Source organism: Lepisma saccharinum, unplaced genomic scaffold, assembly GCF_977018435.1.
Source record: "Lepisma saccharinum unplaced genomic scaffold, izLepSacc3.1 HAP1_SCAFFOLD_43, whole genome shotgun sequence".
In the NCBI taxonomy this organism is placed as follows: Eukaryota; Metazoa; Arthropoda; class Insecta; order Zygentoma; family Lepismatidae; genus Lepisma; species Lepisma saccharinum.
In genome coordinates this window covers 558,386-565,920 of record NW_028142903.1, presented here as the reverse complement: position 1 = coordinate 565,920, position 7,535 = coordinate 558,386, and positions in this window count along the sequence as shown.

Below are 7,535 nucleotides of genomic sequence, written 5' to 3'. Positions count from 1 at the left end.
TGGAACCTCCCATCTGAAAATTTGAAAATTCTTAAAAAATTCGACCAAAATCTTGATGTCTCCAATCTTTTGTTTTGTACGTTTTTTCCACGTGTCTTGACACATAATGTATCCATGCAAAGTTTGGTGAAGATCTGAGTATGTAGTTTTTGACCTTATATGGAACCTCCTATCTGAAAATTTGAAAATTCTTAAAAAATTCGTCCAAAATCTTGATGTCACCAATCCTATGTTTTGTATGTTTTTTCCACGTGTCTTGACATCCAGTGTATCCATGCAAAGTTTGGTGAAGATCTGAGTATGTCGTTTTTGACCTTATCTGGAACCTCCCATCTGAAAATTTGAAAATTCTTAAAAAATTCGTCGAAAATCTTGATGTCTCCGATCTCTTGTTTTGTACGTTTTTTCCACGTGTCTTGACATGCAAAGTATTCCTGCAAAGTTTGGTGAAGATCTGAGTATGTAGTTTTTGACCTCATCTGGAACCTCCTATCTGAAAATTTGAAAATTCTTAAAAAATTCGTCCAAAATTTTGATGTCTCCAATCTCTTGTTTTGTACGTTTTTTCCACGTGTCTTGACATCCAATGTATCCCTGCAATGTTTGGTGAAGATCTGAGTATGTAGTTTTTGACCTTATCTGGAACCTCCCATCTGAAAATTTGAAAATTCCTAAAAAATCCGTCCAAAATCTTGATGACCCCAATCTCTTGTTTTGTACGTTTTTTCCACGTGTCTTGACATCCAATGTATCCCTGCAAACTTTGGTGAAGATCTGAGTATGTAGTTTTTGACCTTATCTGGAACCTCCTATCTGAAAATTTGAAAATTCTTAAAAAATTCGTCCAAAATCTTGATGTCTACAATCTCTTGTTTTGTACGTTTTTTCCACGTGTCTTGATATCCAATGTATCCCTGCAAAGTTTGGTGAAGATCTGAGTATGTCGTTTTTGACCTTATCTGGAACATCCTTTCTGAAAATTTGAAAATTGTTAAAAAATTCGTCCAAAATCTTGATGTCTCCAATCTCTTTTTTGTACGTTTTTTCCACGTGTCTTGACATCCAATGTATCCCTGCAAAGTTTGGTGAAGATCTGAGTATGTAGTTTTTGACCTTATCTGGAACCTCCCATCTGAAAATTTGAAAATTCTTAAAAAATTCGACCAAAATCTTGATGTCTCCAATCTTTTGTTTTGTACGTTTTTTCCACGTGTCTTGACACATAATGTATCCATGCAAAGTTTGGTGAAGATCTGAGTATGTAGTTTTTGACCTTATATGGAACCTCCTATCTGAAAATTTGAAAATTCTTAAAAAATTCGTCCAAAATCTTGATGTCTCCAATCTCTTTTTTGTACGTTTTTTCCACGTGTCTTGACATCCAATGTATCCCTGCAAAGTTTGGTGAAGATCTGAGTATGTAGTTTTTGACCTTATCTGGAACCTCCCATCTGAAAATTTGAAAATTCCTAAAAAATCCGTGCAAAATCTTGATGACCCCAATCTCTTGTTTTGTACGTTTTTTCCACGTGTCTTGACATCCAATGTATTCCTGCAATGTTTGGTGAAGATCTGAGTATGTAGTTTTTGACCTTATATGGAACCTCCTATCTGAAAATTTGAAAATTCTTAAAAAATTCGACCAAAATCTTGATGTTCCGAATCCTATGTTTTGTATGTTTTTTCCACGTGTCTTGACATCCAATGTATCCATGCAAAGTTTGGTGAAGATCTGAGTATGTAGTTTTTGACCTTATATTGAACCTCCCATCTGAAAATTTGAAAATTCTTAAAAAATTCGTCCAAAATCTTGATGACCCCAATCTCTTGTTTTGTACGTTTTTTCCACGTGTCTTGACATCCAAAGTATCCCTGCAAAGTTTGGTGAAGATCTGAGTATGTAGTTTTTGACCTTATATGGAACCTCCTTTCTGAAAATTTGAGAATTCTTAAAAAATTCGTCCAAAATCTTGATGTCTCCAATCTCTTGTTTTGTACGTTTTTTCCACGTGTCTTGACATCCAATGTATCCATGCAAAGTTTGGTGAAGATCTGAGTATGTCGTTTTTGACCTTATCTGGAACCTCCCATCTGAAAATTTGAAAATTCTTAAAAATTTCGTCGAAAATCTTGATGTCTCCAATCTTTTGTTTTGTACGTTTTTTCCACGTGTCTTGACATGCAAAGTATCCCTGCAACGTTTGGTGAAGATCTGAGTATGTAGTTTTTGACCTTATCTGGAACCTCCTATCTGAAAATTTGAAAATTCTTCAAAAATTCGTCGAAAATCTTGATGTCTCCAATCTCTTGTTTTGTACGTTTTTTCCACGTGTCTTGACATCCAATGTATTCCTGCAATGTTTGGTGGAGATCTGAGTATGTAGTTTTAGACCTTATCTGGAACCTCCTATCTGAAAATTTGAAAATTCTTCAAAAATTCGTCCAAAATCTTGATGTCTCCAATCTCTTGTTTTGTACGTTTTTTCCACGTGTCTCGACCTCCAATGGATCCCTGCAAAGTTTGGTGAAGATCTGAGTATGTCGTTTTTGACCTTATCTGGAACATCCTTTCTGAAAATTTGAAAATTCTTAAAAAATTCGTCGAAAATCTTGATGTCTCCAATCTCTTGTTTTGTACGTTTTTTCCACGTGTCTTGACATCCAATGTATCCCTGCAAAGTTTGGTGAAGATCTGAGTATGTAGTTTTTGACCTTATATGGAACCTCCTATCTGAAAATTTGAAAATTCTTAAAAAATTCGTCCAAAATCTTGATGTCTCCAATCTCTTGTTTTGTACGTTTTTTCCACGTGTCTCGACCTCCAATGGATCCCTGCAAAGTTTGGTGAAGATCTGAGTATGTCGTTTTTGACCTTATCTGGAACCTCCCATCTGAAAATTTGAAAATTCTTAAAAAATTCGTCGAAAATCTTGATGTCTCCGATCTCTTGTTTTGTACGTTTTTTCCACGTGTCTTGACATGCAAAGTATTCCTGCAAAGTTTGGTGAAGATCTGAGTATGTAGTTTTTGACCTCTTCTGGAACCTCCTATCTGAAAATTTGAAAATTCTTAAAAAATTCGTCCAAAATCTTGATGTCTCCAATCTCTTGTTTTGTACGTTTTTTCCACGTGTCTTGACATCCAATGTATCCCTGCAATGTTTGGTGAAGATCTGAGTATGTAGTTTTTGACCTTATCTGGAACCTCCCATCTGAAAATTTGAAAATTCCTAAAAAATCCGTCCAAAATCTTGATGACCCCAATTTCTTGTTTTGTACTTTTTTTCCACGTGTCTTGACATCCAATGTATCCCTGCAAAGTTTGGTGAAGATCTGAGTATGTAGTTTTTGATCTTATCTGGAACCTCCTATCTGAAAATTTGAAAATTCTTAAAAAATTCGTCCAAAATCTTGATGTCTCCAATCTCTTGTTTTGTACGTTTTTTCCACGTGTCTTGATATCCAATGTATCCCTGCAAAGTTTGGTGAAGATCTGAGTATGTTGTTTTTGACCTTATCTGGAACATCCTTTCTGAAAATTTGAAAATTGTTAAAAAATTCGTCCAAAATCTTGATGTCTCCTATCTCTTGTTTTGTACGTTTTTTCCACGTGTCTTGACATCCAATGTATCCCTGCAAAGTTTGGTGAAGATCTGAGTATGTAGTTTTTGACCTTATCTGGAACCTCCCATCTGAAAATTTGAAAATTCTTAAAAAATTCGACCAATATCTTGATGTCTCCAATCTCTTGTTTTGTACGTTTTTTCCACGTGTCTTGACACATAATGTATCCATGCAAAGTTTGGTGAAGATCTGAGTATGTAGTTTTTGACCTTATATGGAACCTCCTATCTGAAAATTTAAAAATTCTTAAAAAATTCGTCCAAAATCTTGATGTCTCCAATCTCTTGTTTTGTACGTTTTTTCCACGTGTCTTGACATCCAATGTATCCCTGCAAAGTTTGGTGAAGATCTGAGTATGTAGTTTTTGACCTTATCTGGAACCTCCCATCTGAAAATTTGAAAATTCTTAAAAAATTCGACCAAAATCTTGATGTCTCCAATCTTTTGTTTTGTACGTTTTTTCCACGTGTCTTGACACATAATGTATCCATGCAAAGTTTGGTGAAGATCTGAGTATGTAGTTTTTGACCTTATATGGAACCTCCTATCTGAAAATTTGAAAATTCTTAAAAAATTCGTCCAAAATCTTGATGTCTCCAATCTCTTGTTTTGTACGTTTTTTCCACGTGTCTTGACATCCAATGTATCCCTGCAAAGTTTGGTGAAGATCTGAGTATGTAGTTTTTGACCTTATCTGGAACCTCCCATCTGAAAATTTGAAAATTCCTAAAAAATCCGTGCAAAATCTTGATGACCCCAATCTCTTGTTTTGTACGTTTTTTCCACGTGTCTTGACATCCAATGTATCCATGCAAAGTTTGGTGAAGATCTGAGTATGTCGTTTTTGACCTTCTCTGGAACCTCCCATCTGAAAATTTGAAAATTCTTAAAAAATTCGTCGAAAATCTTGATGTCTCCAATCTTTTGTTTTGTACGTTTTTTCCACGTGTCTTGACATGCAAAGTATCCCTGCAACGTTTGGTGAAGATCTGAGTATGTAGTTTTTGACCTTATCTGGAACCTCCCATCTGAAAATTTGAAAATTCCTAAAAAATCCGTCCAAAATCTTGATGACCCCAATCTCTTGTTTTGTACGTTTTTTCCACGTGTCTTGACATCCAATGTATCCCTGCAAAGTTTGGTGAAGATCTGAGTATGTAGTTTTTGACCTTATCTGGAACCTCCTATCTGAAAATTTGAAAATTCTTAAAAAATTCGTCGAAAATCTTGATGTCTCCAATCTCTTGTTTTGTACGTTTTTTCCACGTGTCTTGATATCCAATGTATCCCTGCAAAGTTTGGTGAAGATCTGAGTATGTCGTTTTTGACCTTATCTGGAACATCCTTTCTGAAAATTTGAAAATTGTTAAAAAATTCGTCCAAAATCTTGATGTCTCCTATCTCTTGTTTTGTACGTTTTTTCCACGTGTCTTGACATCCAATGTATCCCTGCAAAGTTTGGTGAAGATCTGAGTATGTAGTTTTTGACCTTATCTGGAACCTCCCATCTGAAAATTTGAAAATTCTTAAAAAATTCGACCAAAATCTTGATGTCTCCAATCTCTTCTTTTGTACGTTTTTTCCACGTGTCTTGACACATAATGTATCCATGCAAAGTTTGGTGAAGATCTGAGTATGTAGTTTTTGACCTTATATGGAACCTCCTATCTGAAAATTTGAAAATTCTTAAAAAATTTGACCAAAATCTTGATGTCCCCAATCCTATGTTTTGTATGTTTTTTCCACGTGTCTTGACATCCAATGTATCCCTGCAGAGTTTGGTGAAGATCTGAGTATGTAGTTTTTGACCTTATCTGGAACCTCCCATCTGAAAATTTGAAAATTCTTAAAAAATTCGTCGAAAATCTTGATGTCTCCAATCTCTTGTTTTGTACGTTTTTTCCACGTGTCTTGACATGCAAAGTATCCCTGCAACGTTTGGTGAAGATCTGAGTATGTAGTTTTTGACCTTATCTGGAACCTCCTATCTGAAAATTTGAAAATTCTTAAAAAATTCGTCCAAAATCTTGATGTCTCCAATCTCTTGTTTTGTACGTTTTTTCCACGTGTCTTGACATCCAATGTATCCCTGCAATGTTTGGTGAAGATCTGAGTATGTAGTTTTTGACCTTATATGGAACCTCCTATCTGAAAATTTGAAAATTCTTAAAAAATTCGTCCAAAATCTTGATGTCTCCAATCTCTTGTTTTGTACGTTCTTTCCACGTGTCTTGACATCCAATGTATCCCTGCAATGTTTGGTGAAGATCTGAGTATGTAGTTTTTGACCTTATATGGAACCTCCTATCTGAAAATTTAAAAATTCTTAAAAAAATTTAACAAAATCTTGATGTCCCCAATCCTATGTTTTGTATGTTTTTTCCACGTGTCTTGACATACAATGTATCCCTGCAGAGTTTGGTGAAGATCTGAGTATGTAGTTTTTGACCTTATCTGGAACCTCCCATCTGAAAATTTGAAAATTCCTAAAAAATCCGTCCAAAATTTTGTTGACCCCAATCTCTTGTTTTGTACGTTTTTTCCACGTGTCTTGACATCCAATGTATCCCTGCAAAGTTTGGTGAAGATCTGAGTATGTAGTTTTTGACCTTATCTGGAACCGCATTTCTGAAAATTTGAAAATTCTTAAAAAAATCGTCCAAAATCTTGATGTCTCCTATCTCTTGTTTTGTACGTTTTTTCCACGTGTCTTGACATCCAATGTATCCCTGCAAAGTTTGGTGAAGATCTGAGTATGTAGTTTTTGACCTTATCTGGAACCTCCTATCTGAAAATTTGAAAATTCTTAAAAAATTCGTCCAAAATCTTGATGTCTCCAATCTCTTGTTTTGTACGTTTTTTCCACGTGTCTTGATATCCAATGTATCCCTGCAAAGTTTGGTGAAGATCTGAGTACGTCGTTTTTGACCTTATCTGGAACATCCTTTCTGAAAATTTGAAAATTGTTAAAAAATTCGTCCAAAATCTTGATGTCTCCTATCTCTTGTTTTGTACGTTTTTTCCACGTGTCTTGACATCCAATGTATCCCTGCAAAGTTTGGTGAAGATCTGAGTATGTAGTTTTTGACCTTATCTGGAACCTCCCATCTGAAAATTTGAAAATTCTTAAAAAATTCGACCAAAATCTTGATGTCTCCAATCTCTTGTTTTGTACGTTTTTTCCACGTGTCTTGACACATAATGTATCCATGCAAAGTTTGGTGAAGATCTGAGTATGTAGTTTTTGACCTTATATGGAACCTCCCATCTGAAAATTTGAAAATTCTTAAAAAATTTGACCAAAATCTTGATGTCCCCAATCCTATGTTTTGTATGTTTTTTCCACGTGTCTTGACATCCAATGTATCCATGCAAAGTTTGGTGAAGATCTGAGTATGTAGTTTTTGACCTTATCTGGAACCTCCCATCTGAAAATTTGAAAATTCTTAAAAAATTCGTCGAAAATCTTGATGTCTCCAATCTCTTGTTTTGTACGTTTTTTCCACGTGTCTTGACATGCAAAGTATCCCTGCAACGTTTGGTGAAGATCTGAGTATGTAGTTTTTGACCTTATCTGGAACCTCCTATCTGAAAATTTGAAAATTCTTAAAAAATTCGTCCAAAATCTTGATGTCTCCAATCTCTTGTTTTGTACGTTTTTTCCACGTGTCTTGACATCCAATGTATCCCTGCAATGTTTGGTGAAGATCTGAGTATGTAGTTTTTGACCTTATATGGAGCCTCCTATCTGAAAATTTGAAAATTCTTAAAAAATTCGTCCAAAATCTTGATGTCTCCAATCTCTTGTTTTGTACGTTCTTTCCACGTGTCTTAACATCCAATGTATCCCTGCAATGTTTGGTGAAGATCTGAGTATGTAGTTTTTGACCTTATATGGAACCTCCTATCTGA